The 21347-nt window shown below is 32.8% G+C and overlaps 1 protein-coding gene across 2 annotated transcripts in view; it reads left to right on the top strand.

The window, feature by feature from the left end:
* The window catches only part of LOC145668440 (thrombospondin type-1 domain-containing protein 7B-like), a 1268628-nt gene that overhangs the window by 254825 nt on the left and 992456 nt on the right, over positions 1–21347 (top strand). For both annotated transcript variants that reach the window (XM_081736305.1, XM_081736304.1), the window contains exon 2: positions 8066–8088. The gene's annotated coding sequence lies outside the window, so the exon portion shown is untranslated. The remainder of the gene's footprint in view (positions 1–8065; positions 8089–21347) is intronic.

Genomic DNA, 21347 nt, shown 5'->3' on the forward strand with positions numbered 1-21347 from the left:
TGAAAAGAAATAAGCTTTCTTCCATAGCCATCTCACATTTTAATTCCTCAATGAGATTGGACATACATAAGCATACCAAAGTGCTCATCGTGTTCTATAAAATAAAGTTTCTGTAAAAAAAAATTGTCCTTATCTATACAGCAAGGTATGAATAGATTTACCTCTCGAACTATCATTATAGTGTAGTGATTTTATCGTAGTGAGGTTATGTAAAAATATAACAACTGTATTTTTTCACTTTGAAGAACGCAAAACCTAAGAATAGAACATTATATATAACATGGTATACGTTATAAAATTTAAACCACTGATAGACTGTGGTAGCTTTTCTTTTCTTTGTCTGATGCCATTGTTTATTAGGGCCAAACCTCATGCATGTTTTTTATCTACTAAATCTGTCTTCTTATTTATGTATTCTGTTTCAACTGCGGGTTAATATTAAACGACCATGTGGACAACATGATATCAATATTATTTTAAAGTAATAAAATTCTTTGTAGTTTATATCTTTATTGTTCCTATCCGTTACAAGGTCAATAGCTGGAACTCAAGTAGTCATATAATTTTCTATTTTTCTGCACTCTTCGCCTCTCCCTCGCTATAGGTTGTATGAAAAGTGTTGAGCTTTTGGAGGTCAATTGTGATTTTATTATATTGTTATGACGACATATATGCACCATTTTGTTCGATGACCTTCTCTCGCCTTTCCGGCAACGCCATAATCATCTTACTGTAAAACTTATTTGGTTTCTGGTTGAAAAAAAGTGACACGTGCTTCTTACAGACCTTTTTTACTAAATTGCTTAACACCATTCAGGATAGAGCTGACCCATTGCGACTCATATACCCTGGAATTTGGGACGCTAACGTCATTGAATGTTCAAAAAGGCAAAAGGACTGTTTCTTCGGTATCAAGAATTTTGATGTAAGTTTCACTATGTATTTTGAAATATTTTACTGTATTTCTATATTTACTGCAGAGGTAGAAACATAATCTAACCCGCACTTCACCCATTGCGTCGCACACTATAGCATAAAAGATTCAAGTAATATACTGTATAAACAGATAAAACTACAGGGAATGTAAAAAATATATTTATCAACCGAAATGATGATATAATATAATAATGCTTAAGATTTTATTCAGTTATTTTTAAATATGATTTTTATTTTTAAAATTTTGTTCATCTTTTATTACATTTTTCCTTTTTTTTAAAAAAAAGAAAGAAAAACCTTACCTCAAGAATCATTACCAGTATAAATATATCGCAAATTCTCAAGGTGAACTCATCCAATATTGAACAAACTCAGAATAATGATTCTCCTTCATCTGATTAGTGTGCTTGTGAAATATTTTCATGTGTGGACGTTTCATTCCTGAGTTATAAGTAATCAAATTCGGGTTTTAAACCTATTGAAATGTTTACACAAATATATACGTCCTCAGGTGAACTCGTCCAATCTTCTTCAAACTTACCATAGCAGTAGATCTTGACCTTCCTAAGAAGTGAATGTAATACTTTCCTACTCATGGCTAGTCTAGTGGCTATTGCATGGGCCTTTGGTCCACGGTGTTTTAGGTGAATTTCTATTTCTTAGCTTTTAAAGGTAAAATTAATTTTGTTATAAATGTGACTTACCTCAAAATCCGACAATGGTATAGGCCTATGTATAATGTTAATTTAACGTTTCAACAATATGACTAAACACATTTTCTCCCTCTATTTAAATTCACAGTGGCACATTTTCTATTGGATTCTACTTTCAACTTCAATATTGGGTCCCCATACTTTCAAAGTCTATTGTAGCTTTCACAATGTGAAACATAACTCACGGCTCTATACTACAATCTTATATGTTTATACATTATAACGCAGTACTAATTCCGAAATGAAACTGATTTTTAACAGTTCAACATGTTTTGTAAGTAATTATATTGCAAAACTTGATTACAATCGTGATATGAGTGAGGATAAATTATATGCTCACAGATTTATATTGAAGATGAAGTTATATATTTCCTTAAACAAAGGAATATAATATAAGTGACAATTTGTGTCACGTTAGAGAATAATATCAGTGTGCATACGAGTAGAAAGTTCTCAACTAAATTTTCCTCACGAATTTCTTCTTTTTTTTAAAAAAAAAAAGAAGTAGAATAACACAGGAAAAATAAGAGAGAAGGAGGGAGGGAAAGAGATTGTGTTTGTGAAATCCAGAGCATTACCAAAGAGAAACTAGAGGTACATTTGGTTGATTACAAATGAACAGAGGTGAACTCCCTGTAGGTATTTTTCTATATGGAAAAAAACATGGACGTTTTTTTAAATGGACAGCTAACGAAATATTTTTTACGTAATGCTGCCAGTTGAAAACATGTCAAGAGAATTTTTTATGTCATTAATTAATTATCTGACTCTATGGCTGTAGGAATCCAGAAGTTTATCGCTACTGAAGCAAAACCTTAATATATATATATTAGTTCCTTCATGTTTGGAACTCGTCTGGATTACTTATCTAAGATCCTCTGGTATATATTTTCCTCTCATTTTTGTTTTACTTTTATCTAAAAGTGTAACTTCTGAAGTTTCTTAACTTGGGTTCCATAAACCGAACTTGTATTTCACATGGCTACAAAAGGTATTCGTTATTTTTATTGCATGTATATATTCCTAGAGGCTAAACCGCTCGACATATCTGGATCAAATTTTATAATTAACTTCTTTATAAAATTCTTCACTAGGTGTTCAAATTTTGTTCGGTTAAAACCCTTAATACGCTCTTGATTTAATACTCAAAAATGTCAGTAGCAAAAATAGAGTAATTATTAAAATATAAGAGAGTGATGGAATAATTAACAAAACTAGAGTATGCATAATATTGTATTTATTTCTCAACAAAGTTCAACTATTACTCTTTCAATTAGTAGGTGGATATCGAAATAAATTTCTCAAGTGCATTTTTTAAATACCTTAACGGATAAGGCACTAAAAATTTGTTTTGAGGTTAAATGTGATTATATAAGGAAGTAGATTGTATATATTTAGTTGAACAATCATTTCCATCCACAAAGATATGCATTTAAGATAATTTGTAGATGAACGTGTAATGTGAAACTTCAATTTCAGTCGGAAATGAAAGTTTTATTCACCACGCTAAAGATAAAATAATTCTAGCCATTGCGAAATTTGGAAAGATAAAATATAAATAAAATATTTATTTTGTTTCAGAATATAAGTTCTTTCTTATCCTCAAGGCTATATGTGATACGAACCTATAGCCTAAAGTGAGATTTGAAATCACATAAGTCTCCACCTGATCTCAGTCAAGCAAAAGAAGTCTACTTCTGCAGGGTTTATAAATATTTATATATTATTTCTTACGATTATAATCCCTAGGCTGCTTAACAAGGCGGATGATTAACGAAAGTAAATGATTATAAAAGATTCGGTGTGATGATAAGATATGAGGAAACCGTAGAACTTCAAACAGAACTAATTGCCAAGATGTACAGTACAATACAAACGACTGTGGCCTAGGATCAAACCATAGATCTCTCACACCATAGGTGAATGAATGCTGTACTACTACGACACTGAGCCCACACCAACGTACAAATGTATTTAAAACAGGAGAAATTATTATTATCCAGAAGTGCTTTTCTAACATGGAGAGATATGTGAACTATTTTGACGTTTATGACTTTAAAATAGCGTTTGCGCAGCTTGAAGGATAGGACATGCATGCAAAGAATGCTTTGTTCATTCAATTAAGTCAACATAAACAATAGAGAAGTTTCAGTAAGTATAAGTGCACAAGTATAGTATGAAAAAAAATTCAGAATGAAAATTTGCAGGGAAAAAATCAAACTTCCAACATAATCTTCATTTCTGTTTGGATCTAATATCTCTGAAACCTTCATTCAATAAATTTGTAATTCACTGGATATTTACCCTTTACAATTTGCATACCACAATCTAATTTTTTACAATTAGAGGACTTCCATTTCTCTTCTGCACACTTTAATTTTAGCTAATAATACATGTGAAACACATGTATTTCGTAATTGAAATTTGTTATGTTTTTAGCACTACTCATTTAGAGTTTGTACCGTGTGGTTTCATAATTACATCTGCGTGTCGATTTATTAACTTAGTATATATATATATGCTTCATCATCAAAAGATATATGAAGATAGGTCGACAAGGGCTTGCTTATCATGTATGTAAGAGAAAAGCTGATGAAATTGTAGGTAATCGGATAAGGATGGAAGCTAGCAGGAGGTAATGATGCCAAAGAGTTATTGTTTCTTAGTTAGTGGAGGAGAGATCATTTGATATCGCATCTTTTCCTTTCACCGTTTCCCTCTACTCTTCGTACTTTTTCCATTACCTTTCTATATGGCACGTTACTGGTCACTGCTGTGCGTATGTACATATACATAGATATATGTATATATATATATATATATATATATATATATATATATATATATATATATATATATATATATATATATATATATATATATATATATAATTTTAACTTCCAACACAAATGATTTTTCGTCACGCGAAAAAGACATTATCCTGTTTTGGTTAGTGAGTATTTTGCCCTTTCTGTTATTTTATGTATTCATGAATATTAAGTAGGATGAAAACAAAAGAGACTTGTCCAGGGCTAGTTGTTCATGTAACATGACAGTTAATCATTAATGTTTTTTCTTTGTGAACCTTTTTTATTTTTACTTCCTTTCTTGTATATTTTCTATACAACATCTTTACCTTTATTTTTATGTATTTTTTCTTGTTTCATTTTTTTAAAAAAAAGAACGTAATTGTATGTAACTGGAGAGAAATGAAGGCTGTAATCATTGTGAAATTGTAACGCCTCAACAATATAATTTTCTCGGTTTTAGTTAACAAAGAGGCACAGAACCATTTGCATTTTTAAAATTTTATGTACAGCATTAAGCAGTGCTATTTTTTAGCTTCTTTCAAAATCACTTGGTAATGACACTCACTTGGTAGTGATTATGGTTCGTTATTTGTAATTGTAACATAGTCATGCGTATAATACACTGTGGGCGTATGGTATAAAAACTACAGTGCATAAAACACGAACCCACTTGTGCTAGGTGGCCACTAAAAACACGAATGTACCTAACGGAGTCAGGGCAGAAGCGCAGGAGGGAGGCCCGAGGGTATGTGTCCGTATAGCAGGCGCATCAGTGATGGTGGGTTACGTATAAACGAGGCATTTACAACGACACACTATAAGTCACAGTACCTGCTCTGGAGCCGTTGATTGATTTGGGGAAATAATGAATGGCATCCTTATTTTGCATTTAAAATGTCTCACAGTGATGCCCCTTAGGCTGAATGAAGGTGAAGGATTATGAAATAATTAGTGGAATGGGAATTAGGGAGGAAATAAAAGAATTCAGAGACAATCTACCGATATGATATTGTCCCCTCAAAATCACTTCATCTGGGATCGAACTAAGGACTATTAGCTAATGGCACGTATTCTACTACTAAACCACTGTTCTCCTTGTGTAGTATTTGTATTACTAACATTTTTAAATTTTATTTTGACACATTGTTGGTCTAGTAAACATTGTTCTAGTGCGGATTGCGATCTTGAGTGTTCCCAAATGTGCCACAAAGTTGATCTTATCAAAATTAACTGTAATTGTAACCCACTCATTCTACTTGTAGCTATAAATTTACATGCTTGTATGACAGAAAGTTCAAAAAAGACTATTAAGTTGAACGGAATTACCGCACATACCACAGAACTTGAAGCGAATCCTTAAAGCGTGATAACTTTCAAAGTTTGCTCAAACTAGTAATCAGTTTGGTAATGTTTATTGACTATGTTTTCCATTGTACTAGACGCAAAACTGGGGGCCGCGGTGTCTCAGTGGTAGAACGCTCACGTTTGGTGCTTGGGGTCCCGGGTTTGATCCCAGCCCCTGCTTTGTGGTAGGCAAACACCGTGTGCATGGCTTTCCTCGGAGTTCTCCCGTTTCGTCTCACTTTCTTCATTTCACCATTTCATTGATTTTTCATCATCACAGTGTCCTTTAGCCTTGCCAGCATAACCGTGGGACATAAAACTCAAAGATTACATTTCATTTTTAGACGCAAAAATGACAGTTAGATGAGAAACACAACTGGTTATTTAATATTTTAGATGCATATATTGCGTCATTTAATTATATGCTTATAAAATGTATTTGAGAAGTTCTGAACAAGTTTCTTAAAAGCTTATGGAATCAAATAATTGTTTCTCAAGAGTATCTGCCAAACCAAACAAAATCCTAGTAAAAAGCCATATAAGTAACACATTTTGCAATAATTAAAATACCAATAAGAAATAAGATTTTCTTTTATTGTCATACTTTGTGTAAAATTTCATGATAGAGATATACACTATCCTAATAACGATTGTAATCTGAAGGTTACGTGGTTACGTGTAGCCCTTTGCTTGTGAAGTATTGAATTGACTAATAAAGATGCTCGATACGAATTACGAACCTACGAACATACCCAATATAATTTGTTTTGAGTTCCTATAAATTTTAAGTCGATTTAATGATTTTGGTCAGTTCATTGAAAGATTTCTATGAAGAGTTCTTCTACTTTTTGAGCTGAAGTGGAGAAAAAAGTTAGTTAAGTCTTTAATTTCAACGATTTTCTTTATAATCAGCTTAACAAATAAAATAGTTGTATCTTTGATTCGATCAGTTGTTGAAATGTTCTTATCTCAGGAATTTCTAGTGAAACATGGAAACAGGATGAGTTTTAAAATATATCTTATAAGTATTTCATTCCACTTAGAAAATCATTTGTATACGTACCCTTGGACACTAATATTAATGTGCTTTAAAGTTGCTAACCATTCGCCTTGATAAATGTATGCAGTTTTCCAATATATATAAGAAGTGTGTTCATAAAAGCAGATTTTGAAATAGCAGATTTGCTGGTACAGTGAGTGCGGCTAGTGAGTGGACTTAGCGACAGATTTTGAAAACAAACTGCCATTTGCCTCGTTTCGCTGTGGCCGTTAGTCTTGGTGCCACAGCTGCTAAAATGAGTGCGTGCATAAGCTGTTCGTCGGATTTATGACAACGAGACAATGAAAGAGTTTGAAGAACAATGTATGTCTGAAATTTTGCTAAAATTCTAACCAAGCATACGTGGAAGACTGCACCAGTCCAACACGGCGCTATGAGTATTGTTAAATGTTTTGAAAAGGAAGAATGTTGATCAGTGAATATCCCATGCATAGACGACTTTTCGCATCAACAGATGAACAAATCGAGAGAGTTCGTGATAAGATTCCGTGGAAAACGTCATTTAACTATTCGAGAACTTGATAACGAAGTGGGGATCAGCATAGAATTATGAAACTAAATTTTGACTGAAAAACTTTAGATACGTCATGTCAATGCAAAATTCGTCCCGCGTTTGTCGACTGACTTTAGAAACAGAAAAGCGTTGAAATCAGTCAGGAACTGCTTTGCTACTACAAATAACAATGAAATCTTTCTTAGGACGTACTCCTGTTCCTAAACTTAAATCCAGTTTGAAAGGACGTCATTTCCAACCATAGAGAAGATTCAAGTCAATACGATAAGAAACCTGTGCGCTATCCCAGAAAGTGCTTTCCAGGAAGGTTACCAAAAATGAAGAAATTTTAAGGATTGCTAGTAGAGGAGGTTACTTGGAGAGGGAAAGTGCTTAAATTTTAAAATGTTGTAAAATGAGTAATACAGGTTTTATAACAAATATTCGGCCTTTTATTCAACACTCCTCATATATAATATTTTACAAAAGTGATTACCTTTTCAGTGTATCGTATGTAACGTGCTATGTGTAATAAATTTATCGTAATGAGTGTTTAGTTATTAAGGGAATTTTAGTTCATTTTGTATAATGTTAATACATAAAATTAAAACTAAGTAGAAACATCATTAACAAAGATTAGTTGGATAGACAATAGTTATGAAACATATTCATTTACATCATTAATATAGTTTACATTTTCTTCTTCCAGGTTTCTACTGCATTATCAATCAGGTAAGTGTTATATTTTATTAAAATTTACAAAAAATGTATACGTTTCATTTCGATATTTCAAAATGTAATTATGTTTATATATAATAGGCACAAAAAGATAATAATCGTTAAATAAACAGAACAAGTTATTTCTAGTAATAAAGAAATTTTAATTAATATTTGGTGAATTTATTACTACTACGAGAACTGAACCAACTAAGAGAATGTTTAGTGACATTTGTTAATTCGAATTTCTCTGAGCAAGTTTTCAATTGATAACTAAAAGACAGCTGTACTTCCGGTTACTATGTTATGCACTAGAATTACCATACATGACCAAATTTTAAGATAAAAAGTGGATGATCTACAATGTCCTTCATCATCGAAAAACTGCACCTTACACTTAACACTTGTACGACTTTGTTGTATTGTGCCTATTTCTGTACATTGTTTTAGAGCTTGAAAGGCTATTAATTGTAGCCAAACTACTCTTTGTCACAGCAGTTTGTGAACCTGTAAAAGACAAGTTATGCATTTTTCGTAATGATTTTTTAAACTAAAGCATCTACATATTTGAAATGTGTTTCGGTCACATGTTGTGAGGCAGATAATATTTTAGTCCGGAGATGTTTAAGTAGAAATAAATAATGTGCGAGGATCATTTTTCCTGCCTCCGTTAAGCCACCAGAGAAGAAGAACATAAGATAGCAAAACTTGGACAATATAAAAGTATTCATTGGATGTTCCCTTTCTCATCCGATATGCAGAATCTTCTGTTCAGTGTTTGTGCAAGAGTGAACTTGAAAACATACCGCAATCGAAGCAACCGCCAAGTGTGAACTAAATGATGTAATTCCAGCAGGAAGTTCACCACAATATAGCCGCAATTCATTGTCGAATGAGTAATGACTACGGCAAGGATGATGGTGATGCTTTTTATGACTAATGGTTGTGCTGCAGAGAGCTTAAAGAAGGACTTACTTATATACATAGCAAGAGCGGAAAAGGTGAAAATATTTACCGGCAGACAATCTTGTTTAATGCACATATCATGTGGTTCTTGAAAGGCACACATTACGGTTTATGAATTGTCTGCTGAGTTCACTGAAATTTCAAGATCAGTACCTGTAAAAATCGAATTACGCATGGCAGGCGCTCTGATTGCACTTGGTATATTTTAAATATAGCTGCCTCACAGCAATTGAATGTCAGAATCTTTCAATCAGTGTGGCGACGTCCAATGATCAATATTGTACTGTTCGGGCTTCGTCATCTCATGTGGTTTTCCTCTGAGGCATAGCGGAAGCTGCATAGTATAATGATATATATTGTTATGTTAAACTTTATATAGTATTACAACATAGGTGGAATAAATACAGAAATTATGAAAAATGCCATAGAACGCAACATAATTGTTAATATAGTTGTTAGGTCACTGTGAGCAGGCACGTAGCCAAGGGGGTGTCCGGGGGTCCAGACCTTCCCCCTTCGAGACTAGAAATGAAAAAAATAAGTAAGGAGAAAAAATGAAATGAGCAAAAGAAGGATCAGCGCCAAAAATAAAAAGCTACAGGAAACTTTTGGTTACTCTTTCTTTTGAGGAGATTTGTATTACATGCAATACATGGTGGCAAGGTGAGCGAGATAACCTGGAAGAGTCAGGGAATTTGACATTTCTACAAAAGTTACGGAATTCTCAGAATTTCTGCTACTAGTCAGGGAGATTTCAAGCTTCCGAAAGCATAGTGCCGTTGTGTAACAGCGTGGACATTTTTATAATAATTTTTCGTCATCGCATCCTTGCAGTATCAAACATGTTATTTCAAAAACAATTTTCTACTGCTCCTTTAACCTTTCATTTGGAACAGAGAGTAGTTGACGGAATAATAAAAACAAAAATTTATGTGGAAAAAAATTGTTAACAGTTGATTCAACACAGAAAGGAACGCAGATATTGTAAAATATTTTACAAGACATTATTGAGTATGTACTTTTTATAATAGTTGAGGCCATAATGAAAGGAAAATTGTTATATTTGAATAAAGAGAGGAAGGACGTAAATATTGTAAAATCTTTTTCAATACGTTTTTTATTATTTTACTCGAGATTTCTTCATAGTTTGTTATTAAAATACTTACCAACATATCCTCATTTTATTGTCCTAACTAACTAATATTTTGTTAATAGTAAAGTAGTTTAGATTGATCGAGCTTTTGGGCCTTCAAAATTTCATGTCTTTGCCCCCCTGTTACGAAATCCTGGCTAAACGAATCAATATATGTTACAGTAAAATAGTTTAGAATGATCTAGCCCCTGGTGTATTGACCACAGTATTTCATGTCACGGACCCTCCCCCTTCACGAAATCCTGGCTACGTGCCTGCTGTGAGGAAGAGTAGTATTCTGAGAAATATGATAAAATGTGATGAAAACTATAGAAAAATGGAAGTGCTGAAAATCAACATTAAATTTTCAGATATTAAGCTGGAATCTCTCGTCTCGAAATTTCACTCAGATCCCATATTTATGAACATAATAAAATCATAAATTGTGTAAAGTATCTTAGCTCTTAATTCTACGGGAAGTTTTCTTAATATGGTGCGGTATTGTTTAATGTAATTGAGAACCTAAAAACTATCTAAATTGAAGCATAGGGTTTTTGAAAGGAGTATTTACCATTGAACTTTTGTAACTGTTTATATGAGATTGTAAGAGAAAAGTTCTACACGAAAAAGTCAGTGGTGTACTGTGTTTTTATCGCAAAAATAGTTAAATTCTGTAAAATATTTTGATCATAGATACATCGTATTTTAAATGTAATTTTTTTTGTTTGCATCTGTGTTTTTTTTTTTGTTTGATTTGTTTGTGTAGCAAACTGTGATGCTATACCTCTTGATATATATATATATAAGGAAAATTCATATGAGAACCCCTATTGTGATGCTCAGCCGTTATGTTTCACTCACTACAATCAATATACATACATAGAATGCTTTCTGGGTGACTCAATATTAACTTTCGAGAAAAATGCTGTTCTTCTCTCTCTTATATATACACAATCATTTCCAAGCATTGTTTGATATACATATGTTAAAACTATAACTCTTTTCGCTTTCGACAGAATAGTCCGTTATTTAAAAAAAAATACTTTCCAAGAATTTGTTTTTGCTTTGTTTATTTCTGTACATTGTATTTCTCTTTCTCTGTACAGGAATAAAGAGTTAATAAACTAGTTCATACCTACATGTATACACACTTCTTGCACTCGCTCGTTATTGATTAATATTGATTACTGTGCCAAAGCAGTTCCTTCTCATTATTTATACATTCTGAATAGTCACCTGTCATGCAAACGCTGCTTTTTTTATAAATTTCATTTGATGCTGGAAATGTTAATTTTTTACCTAGGTGTGGCCCTGAATTGCGAGATTTCTTTTATAAAATGCACACATGCGATTAACGTTTCTTTACAAGGATAATGTTCACATATTATCGCTGACGTTAGTAAAAGGCGTACATACTTATTATTATAGTATATACTCATTGTGTGTGTGTTACTTCACGTAAATAGGTATTCTGTGCAGAAATTAAGATTGCATATGATGATATCAAAAAATACATTAGCACAAGAGTGTATGAGCACACTTTAAGGTCGATATATTTTTTATTCTAACATATCAAATAAGCAGTGAAGAATAAGAGGCGCCAGCACTAACTACAGTATGAAAATGTTAGTACAACAACTTCTATACTTTTAATATGATGCCCCCACATCCCTCATTTCTCATTCCATTTTCGATATTGTTAATGTTAATTCAGGCATTTATAGAACGTAGACTTATATAATATAACAAGATGAAAACATCACAATTAAGAAAAGTACATGGTTTCAAGAAAACACATATTTTCCTTAAAATAATTAACAACTAAAATGAAACAAATCTACTAAAATAATAGAAGGTAAAAAATAATTCTGATTTCAAGAAAGTTATTTTTAAAAAATTATGCATGACTAAAAAAAGCAAGGAGAATCTCCTCATACTTTTTTTTATAAAATTGACTCTATATGGGAGTGCTTCCATGCTGTATTGACATTTTCTGATGAAAATGTGTCAAACAAAGCATCTTCGTACGCAAGGAGAATTTCCAAGTTTATAACCTCGAAAAAGTAGAACTTTAATATTATGTATACAAAAACCCGAAACGATATGAATTTGCGAGCTTGGAGCCCTCTTGATGAAATTCTACTTACGCTACGGAAACGAAAGGAGATTTTAGACATTTTTAGCCATCTCTTATCGGTCCTATGTTGTATGTTGTAATTAGAAAGCCTTTGAAATCGTTGTAAGTCAACGTGATTTTATCACAGGATTGTACGTACCCACATAGTACAACACACATGGGTCGTCCGTTGGACATTCTACAGATCTCTCTCTCTCTCTCTCTCTCTCTCTCTCACACACACACACACACACACACACACACATATATATATATATATATATATATATATATATATATATATATATATATATATATATATATATATCGAGATATTGAGTTAGAGAGTTCAAGAATAATAGAAATATCTAAGAGATGTTCGCTAGGTTTTATTGGTTTTTATTTGTTCGGATTCGGATGTCTAAATCCGTCTTGTGATTGTCCCACTAAGAGCCCAGAAGTGTCTCACAGTAATTCCGCCGACACCTGTTTTCGGGGCATAAGCAGTTTCCTATATCCCTGAACTGACATCCCTTGGACGCCTCTGGGGTAGGTGCGAGTCAATGCTACTACGCAATCGTAACAGGTAAAGAGTGAACTGCCATTTTTCTTTATAATTCAAAAGATACAGTATATTAGGACACTAGGCATATTGTTGGGATAGATTAAGATAGATAGATTGAGAAATAAAGATAGCTTGAGAAATATAATTAAATAGGGCTGATATCCTTCAGAGCCTAGGACATATAGGTACTTCGAGTGAGAAAATATATTGAGAATTATGATTAAACATAGGCCTGACATCCCCAAAAGTTCAACCTACCGAGACATCCTAAATTCTCTTGATATACCCCCTTCACAAAGAAATTAAATGTCGACTAAGTTTCAAACCTTTTGTCGTTGCGAATTCTATCGAGAAATTTGAAGCTTAAAATAAATAAAACGATAATCATGCTTGTTGTCCTATATGGTTGCGAAACATGAGCCCTTACTGTGAAGGAACAACGTAGACTGAAAGTATTTGAGAACAAGATCCTGAGACGAATATTCGAACCCAAGAGGAACAGGAATGGAGAACGGCGGAAAGTTCATAATTTATACGGTTCACCAAACATTGTTAGGGTCATCAAGCCTAAAAAGCTCAGGTGGGCAGGTCATGTAGCTAAAGCGGAAGAAAGTAGGAACGCTTTCAAAGTTTTAACGGGAAGTCCCATCGGAAAATGACCATTAGGCGCAGATGGGGTACAATATTAAGATGGATCTCACAGAAATAGGACGCGGCATCGAACCTCCAAGTTCTATGGGCCATAGAGTTAGTTTGTTATCCCCCTTTCAGAAAACCAGCAGAAGTTTTAAACTTAATTAATCGTAGTATTTATATCTTATCCCTCTGAAGAACAAAGATCTTATCCCCCGTTGCTTAAAACCTACTTTTCTTGTATTTTCACATTTAATCCATTTGTAGATTGTAACTGATTAAAGAATTTCAATTAGTTTTTTCTTCTCCATCCTCTAAATTTTCAATGACACACTATGTATCATGACTCCTTTTGTGGACATATTTGGTTTTGTTTACTTTGATTTATTTTTCTCTATTTTATACATGTAAAGAAACCAAAAACAGCAATTCTATCACTGATGGTAGATAGTTTTCCCAGAGGAAATAATATCTACGTTCAAATGCAGTTCTTTTGTTAGTTTTCGTGCCGTTATCAACGTTATGTAAGACGTCTTTAATTTTTTTTTGGAATCTATTCATACCAAAACAGTGTATTTAGCGATTTATTAAATTATTACTTAAATTTTCTGAATATGACAGTACTCTATTGAGTGAGATTTCGTGATTCAAGGTCTAGAGTATTGTGTGATAAATAGGGTTAAATTTTTAGGTATACATTTTTTTCTTTTCAAGCAGAACGAGCTCTTCGTAAGTATCCGAAGTGTCAAATACTGCTTTCAGTAACGAATATAGACAATTTTCCAGTTCCCCTTTTCCCCTTTTAAGACCTTAACCCTGTATTTACTTAATTTGCCCATTTCTCCCCTTTCTATTCTTTTAATGCTACTGTTTGAAATTTTAGTTTTTTTTAATCCACTTAAGGAAAAGGACAGAACTTGGGTATGAACTTCATTGCAGGAATATTACATGGTTATCTAAGTGCTCTTCCTGAATGAGAAATGCATTTACTTATTTGCTTCGATTGAAAGTCATGTCCTGTGGAAAGAACGGTGAAACGAAATTGAAATGAAATCTTGCAGTTTAACGTCCAAAGATTATTTCCTTTAGGCTGAGAGACACGAATGATTGAGGCAAGTGAATGGTGATGGAAGAATTGGTGGAATGAGAATATGGGAGGAAACATGAGTTCCTCGAGAAAATCCACCGTACCTCTGGAAAGAAAGAGAAGAGAAGTATACTTATATATACCTTATATATTCAGATATATATATATATAAGAAAAATGTATTCGTCCAGGAAGATCTTGTTCCTTTTATTCTTTGCCAATAAATCAATATCACCATGTCGTCCAGTGGAAATAAACTACATTTTTATTTCCTTATTCTCATTATACAAGCGCATGTCCGTGAAATAGCCATGGCAACCAACTTTGCGTTTTTTTTCTGAGGAGAATTTTTTTAAAAAGATAGTATACACTAAAATTTAGCTATTATTACGTACCTTCTTTACTTTTAGAATGGAAAGTTTTAAAATGAGTAAATGAATTTTAATAGGTTTTAAAGCGAGTGAGTGAGTAAAACGAAAATAAGCTTTATAGATATCAGTTGGTGCGTAACATTTAGTGCGTCTCGGATCCACAGGCATCGAATTCTTGGTATTAAATCACCAAATCTTGAACTTGAGTCTGATACACGAAAATCTTCCCATACTCCCAAAGAAAAAGTTCGCGGGGGAAGGAGGTTAAGTCGGGCGATTTTGGGGCCTATTGAATGGAACCTCACCTTTCAATCCAATTGTTTAGAAAATGCTTATGCTCGTTGCATGAGAGAATTTCTGGATAATAGGAAGGAGCCTTGTCTTGTAGGAACATATAACCCTGTAGTGTGCGAGGTACAGCATAACTCTTCAGTATTGCCAGGTACGTTGCTCTTGTAATTGTAGCCTCTTTACAGAACAATGGGCCTATGACAAAAGTTTTAGTCAATGCACACCACACGTTTGATTTTGTGCTTTTGCATTCATGTTCCACAACGTATGTGGATTTTTCTCGCCTTATATTCTGGAGTTATGCCTATGAACCTTATCTGACGTTTAAAAGGCGACTTTGTCAGAAAAAAACTACTCTTTCATATCTGCAGGCTTTCATTAAACTGAAGTTTTTGAAAAGCTTGTAGCTTGTAGGCTGTAGCAAGGGAAGTTCAGGATAAATCACTCGCCTACAGAGAAACCAAGCTGCCATTTGAAAGACCAATTCATGCTGATTAAAACAAGCTAATAAAATTCCTGTACGGCTGAGAACCATTCGAGAGATTCAACGTTAAATGCACGATTTGTTATTACAAAACTGTTTTTCTATTACGTTCGATTGATTTCAATTCATATGTCAATGTTCATTGCTAATAATGCTGTACTTAACGCGTTTAAATGCCCATATACTCATTGTTTCATATGAACTTCCAAGTTGAGTCTCTTGAATAGTTCTCAACCGTACAGGACTTCTACTAGCTTGTAGTAATCAGCATGAATTGGTAATTAAAATGGCATACCTAGTTTCTCTGCAGGCGAGTGCTTTCTTCAGAACTTTCCTTGTAAGACGTACCATTTTATGGATGATATAATGCACAGTCGAACGCGGAATTCGCAGTTGTGTACTCACACACCTTACAACGCAATTGATTTGCGCGGACTTCGCTGTAAGGTTTTCCGAACTGTCTCCATTTCATTATTTACGTTTTCCTCCACTGCTTTTCTTCCTCAACACAAAGCCAGTTTTCAGTTGCGCCATCTAACAATGTAATGACGGTTTGGTGGTTCCTGACTGTATTGTTGTCTAAATCTTCTCTGTACGGTTACAGGGGATTTCAATTCTGCAAACCTAAAAGACAAGCACTGCACTTTTTGATGAACAGTAAAGGATCCCATTTAGCTCATGAGTAATGCGCATGCGCGAAGTCCTGCTGCATTCAATTGTTTTTTGAACATAAAGTTCTATTCTTTCCTCTTTACGAAAAACATAAACGGATGATTTTACCACTACTGATTCTCGATAAAATTCAAATTTCTTATTGGCATATTTTTATCCGGACATACTGTTTAATAAGAACTTATGCTAATGGATTCAGTTGAGGAAATTTATTCTCTCACAAGCAGTCGTTCTTTCTGAAAAATGTTCCGGGGGGCACTACTAGTACTGTTTTATTTATTATTATATTATAGACGTATTATTTTGGACTCCTCTGGGGGGCAGTGCACCCCCCCATAAAACATGTGTGGAAGAAACACTGCTCACAAGGTGAAACAGGTGGCGTTAGAACATTCAATAGGTCATAACAGGTCATTTTCTGGAGATGTGGTTACTTTCAAGTACACACCCTTGATACTAGCAAAGAAAGATGTCAAACCCAAGGTACTAACAAATACATTGATTTAGATACTAGCTTCAAACCGAATGTTATTACTATAGAGAAAAATGTATGTACCCAGTATGTTATCCAAAATTTTTTTTAGGTATAAATATATCAAAATTAATTGATTTTTTAATAAAAATGAATAAATCAATTACTTGAGATACTCTGTTAGAAATGCATATTTACAAATTTGCTCTAGCTATGATCTACAAGGGAATAAGTATTTCTCTTCTCAGAAGCATTGCCTGTATTCGGGACAGGATGTCCAGAAAATGTCCTTCATTGAACACTTATGTATAAGCAAACAGAGAACGAAACTATTATGAGGGTGAAAGCTCTGAAAAAGAAGTGTAAATGATTAAACGATCGATAAACAAAAACAAATGTAGAATTCATGACTTAAAATGACTAGTTACATAATTAAGGAACAAGTAGTAAAATGGAAGGAAATATGTTGACGTTTGTTACAATGTGTTGCAACACTTGACTTTACATTACGACCTGGATGAGCATTTTTCCCAATGTTTATAACGCAGAATGAAGTTGGAGAAGGAAACCAAATACAAGGATATAGGAAAGTATATTTTATTTATTGATAAGAAGTTATATAATATACATATATATGAAGTACAAGAAATTAATTTAAATGCAAGTAAGCTTGAAACTTCAAATGGTGTTGTGCAGTATTCTTTAACCAACGTTTCAACCATATTTTTTATATAATTCAGATCGATAGAATACCGTTAGGAAATAATATTTATAAGGAAATGATAAATATAAAAATAATGTTCCTTTTTGTGAATATTGCATTTATATAGTTGTTTGTGTACAAGAGGGAAACGAGTCTGTCGCAATGACAAGTTTTACCAACATTTCATCGATTTCTGACGGAATTGATGGCACTTCAGAACAAATTAAAAAAAGAGAGAGAAAAAGGAAAGAGGAGCAAGTGAGTGTAACCATAGAAACATACTGCCACAACATAAGAAAAAGAGAAAAAGAGGAAAGAGGAAAATATAATGACTGCCATTTTCAATTCTGTTTATGCACATGTTACCATGGACGATGTTAAGTTAACAGTAAGTGTAGTTAATGCATTAATGAGAAATAGTGGGAGTTTCAGCGTTATTATGTAGGTTATGTAAATCAGAATTAAGTTTTAGTTGGAAATTGATGTTATGTGATCTGCAAACAGTTTATCCAACGTAAATTCTGTTTCCAATTTAATGTTAAATATTTTTTAAAGACTAGATGTAGCATATTAAGTCACAGAACTTCATACTTCTTACTTCTACACTATTTGTTAGTCTTTAATGAAAAAATGCCCAAAGACAAATTAGCACACTTTATAGAGCTGAATAAAAATATATGAGTGATTGATTGCAAATTCTCATGTGTAATTTTCGAGAACATGGAAATAAACGAATTTTCTCTAAACATAAAAATGTATCTTCTACAACAACCATGCCATCAATTAATATCAAACTGATACTAAGGCATACCTTCACATCAAGCTTTTAATTACGGTAAAAGAAGATGACAATTACAATATGGTTGGTGAGGAGATATACTCCAAACTTACTATTAACTCTTAAACCTTTACTCTTGTTTAATAATAATATCTAAAGGCCAAACCGGTAACAATTGAAACATAACATCGAGGGTTGATGAGAAGATATAGTTCAAAATTACTATTAACTTAAACTTTAACTCTTTTTAAATAATAATATTATCCAAAGATCAAACATGTACCAATCGAAAGATCACATCTGAGGTTGATGAGGAGATATAGTCCATAATTACTATTAACTCTTAAACTTTAACTATTTTTAATAATAATTTTATCCAAAAATTAAACATGCACCAATCGAAAAGTCATACCAACGGTTGATAAGGAGATATTTTGCAAAATTACTATTGTTTTTTTAAATAATAATATCCAAAGATGAAACATGTATCAAAGATCACATCGAGTTGAACGAAACGAATTGTTTGAGGATAAATTATCATGTGTAGATTTCGAAAAAATATCCATAGAAAACTTTTATGTCGGTCAAAAGCATGACGTTCTACTTATAAGTATACGAGAACGATAATTCAATCCTTCAAAGGGGCATTAGATTTTTCTTTTCTTTTTTTTTTTAAAAAAAAGAAAATATGATGTTATGTTCAACTTTTTAAAAGAGAACATATTTCTTATTGCACGATCAAGAATATAATTTACATTATATTTGAAGATAGAAGAAAATATCTGTAAAATGCTATGTTATTTCTCTTTGCAATGACGCACTCTTAAAATATTTTGTTTATTTGCTTAAAGTCATTTGGTGCCATTGGTCTCAGTAAACTGGTTACAATGTGTATTTTTTTAATGACATCTCTGATGTGCTGTTTGCGAACATATACAGAAAACAAATGGGTGTTATTTCAATACAATGGCTATGTGTTAGTCCAAGTTGTGTTAAATTTTGACACATACTTCATGCTCCTTTAACTCTATAGTATGTGGGAGCAAATTATTAAAATGGTATTGGTTAAATCAATAACTTGGTATGGTAACTCCATAGTATTTTAGAGCAAATTGCTAAAATGGTAATGGTTAGATCAAAAACCTGACATGGCCCCCGTCTTAATATTTTGTAACAAATTGTTAAAATGATAGTGATTAAATTAACCTGACATGGTAACTCCATAATATTTTGGAGCAGATTGTGAAAATTGTAGTGGTTAAATCAACAACCTGACATGGTATGGATTGTGTTTAGTAAGAGTGTCATTGGTATTGTTTTGTAAAGAGTTGCCAAACAACAATGCTTGCTAAAATATGCTTCTATTTTAAATCAATATAGAAATCACTACTATAAGGAATAATAAAATATATAGCATAAATTATTTATAAGAAGTTACGAGGAACTATATACAGTCAACAAGGAAGAAAAACATCGTGGCTGTTAATGATGAGATTTGGCAAAAGCGCTTAAAGAATAAAAGAAGAGCATCGGAAAAGGACCAGCATAGTAATTAAATGCCGTTCTTAGCTGCATTTTTGAAGAATGTTTTAGAAGGATTACAAAAATATAATGCATTGTTCTATATTTGACCTAAATGTTAAATATACTGCTCAGAAGTTTTTTCATGTGTCAAAATATAAACAAATACAAATTTTCAATGTCAGTCATTAAGATACTTATGATATTCCTGGAATGCAATATACACGCTAAAAATTAAACTTCAGATGTATTTGTTTGGTATACAGGGTTATGAAGTGGTGGGTGTAATCTTTGCTAGGTCATGTTTTTAGCAAAAGAAAGTTTTACTGCTCACTGACAAACAGTATAGTTATTAATATTGGTAGTACATCTATGGCTTACATTCGTCAAACGAGCTTGGCTGTTACTAACACACATGATATATATTGAAAGAATACAGTGGAGCTGTTTCTATTTCAATGCATCTTCGTTTATATACCTAACTCTTTTAATACACTGCAAAATTAGCATCGTTTTCAATTTAACACTGGTTAACTCTGGCTCTGTGTCAAATCGGTAACACCAGAACTGTGTTAACCTCAACACTGTTCAATTGGTGTTAGAATAGCACGCTAATGAAGTAGTCACGATAGGTTAACTGGCCTATGTTGATATTAAATTGTATAAACTCCATTATTCTTTGCCGAGTATATTACATGTTCTGTAAAAAAATCTGACTTCTTTATCTATCAAACTGGTAACACCAGAAATGTGTTAAACGCAACAATCATCAATTGGTGTTAGAATAGCACGCTTTTGTAGTAGTCATGATGAGTCCACTAGCCGTTAAAGTTGAGTTGCATGAACTCCTTTATTCTTTGCTGAGTACACTATATGTCCTGTAAGATCTGACTTCTTTATCCATGACGATGAATTTTAACAATTCATAAGTCAAGATACAACGATACTTGTATTCTAATATATTTATTATATCTTTATTTGTATTTGTGGGCAAAATGTACTTTTTAATTATGCACAAGCTGTTCAAAAAAGGAAGAAGAAGAATATGAAAAGAGAAATAGATGTAATTTCTTTTCTGGTTGTTATGCGATTATATTTTGTTATAATAGGGATTCGATGATGTGACTTAGTTGTCATAGCAACGAAAAAATAAATAATGCATAAGAAGGGATCCATCTCGTGAAACTTATATGTACGATTTTTAAAGAGTGTATTTGTTTAACTTGTTACGTACTGCAATAAAAGGTAATATCTTGATGCAGTGTGAAAAATGGATTTTGATACATCAGTAGCCTTTAGTTATATAAATATACGAACTGTGGTCGTTATAAGGAGATGCTAACTAAAAATTTAAGACGATTTGAGGGAGGCAGTGGAAACAATCTTCAAGGAAGTTACTGCAACCACAGTTGAAGATAGGAGAATAAGGACGTGATGCAGAATCAAACTCATTAGAGATCTTGGTGGGGCACTTGTAAGTGCA

Source organism: Thermobia domestica, chromosome 13 (genome assembly GCF_964235325.1).
Source record: "Thermobia domestica chromosome 13, izTheDome1.hap1.1, whole genome shotgun sequence".
Classification (NCBI taxonomy): Eukaryota; Metazoa; Arthropoda; class Insecta; order Zygentoma; family Lepismatidae; genus Thermobia; species Thermobia domestica.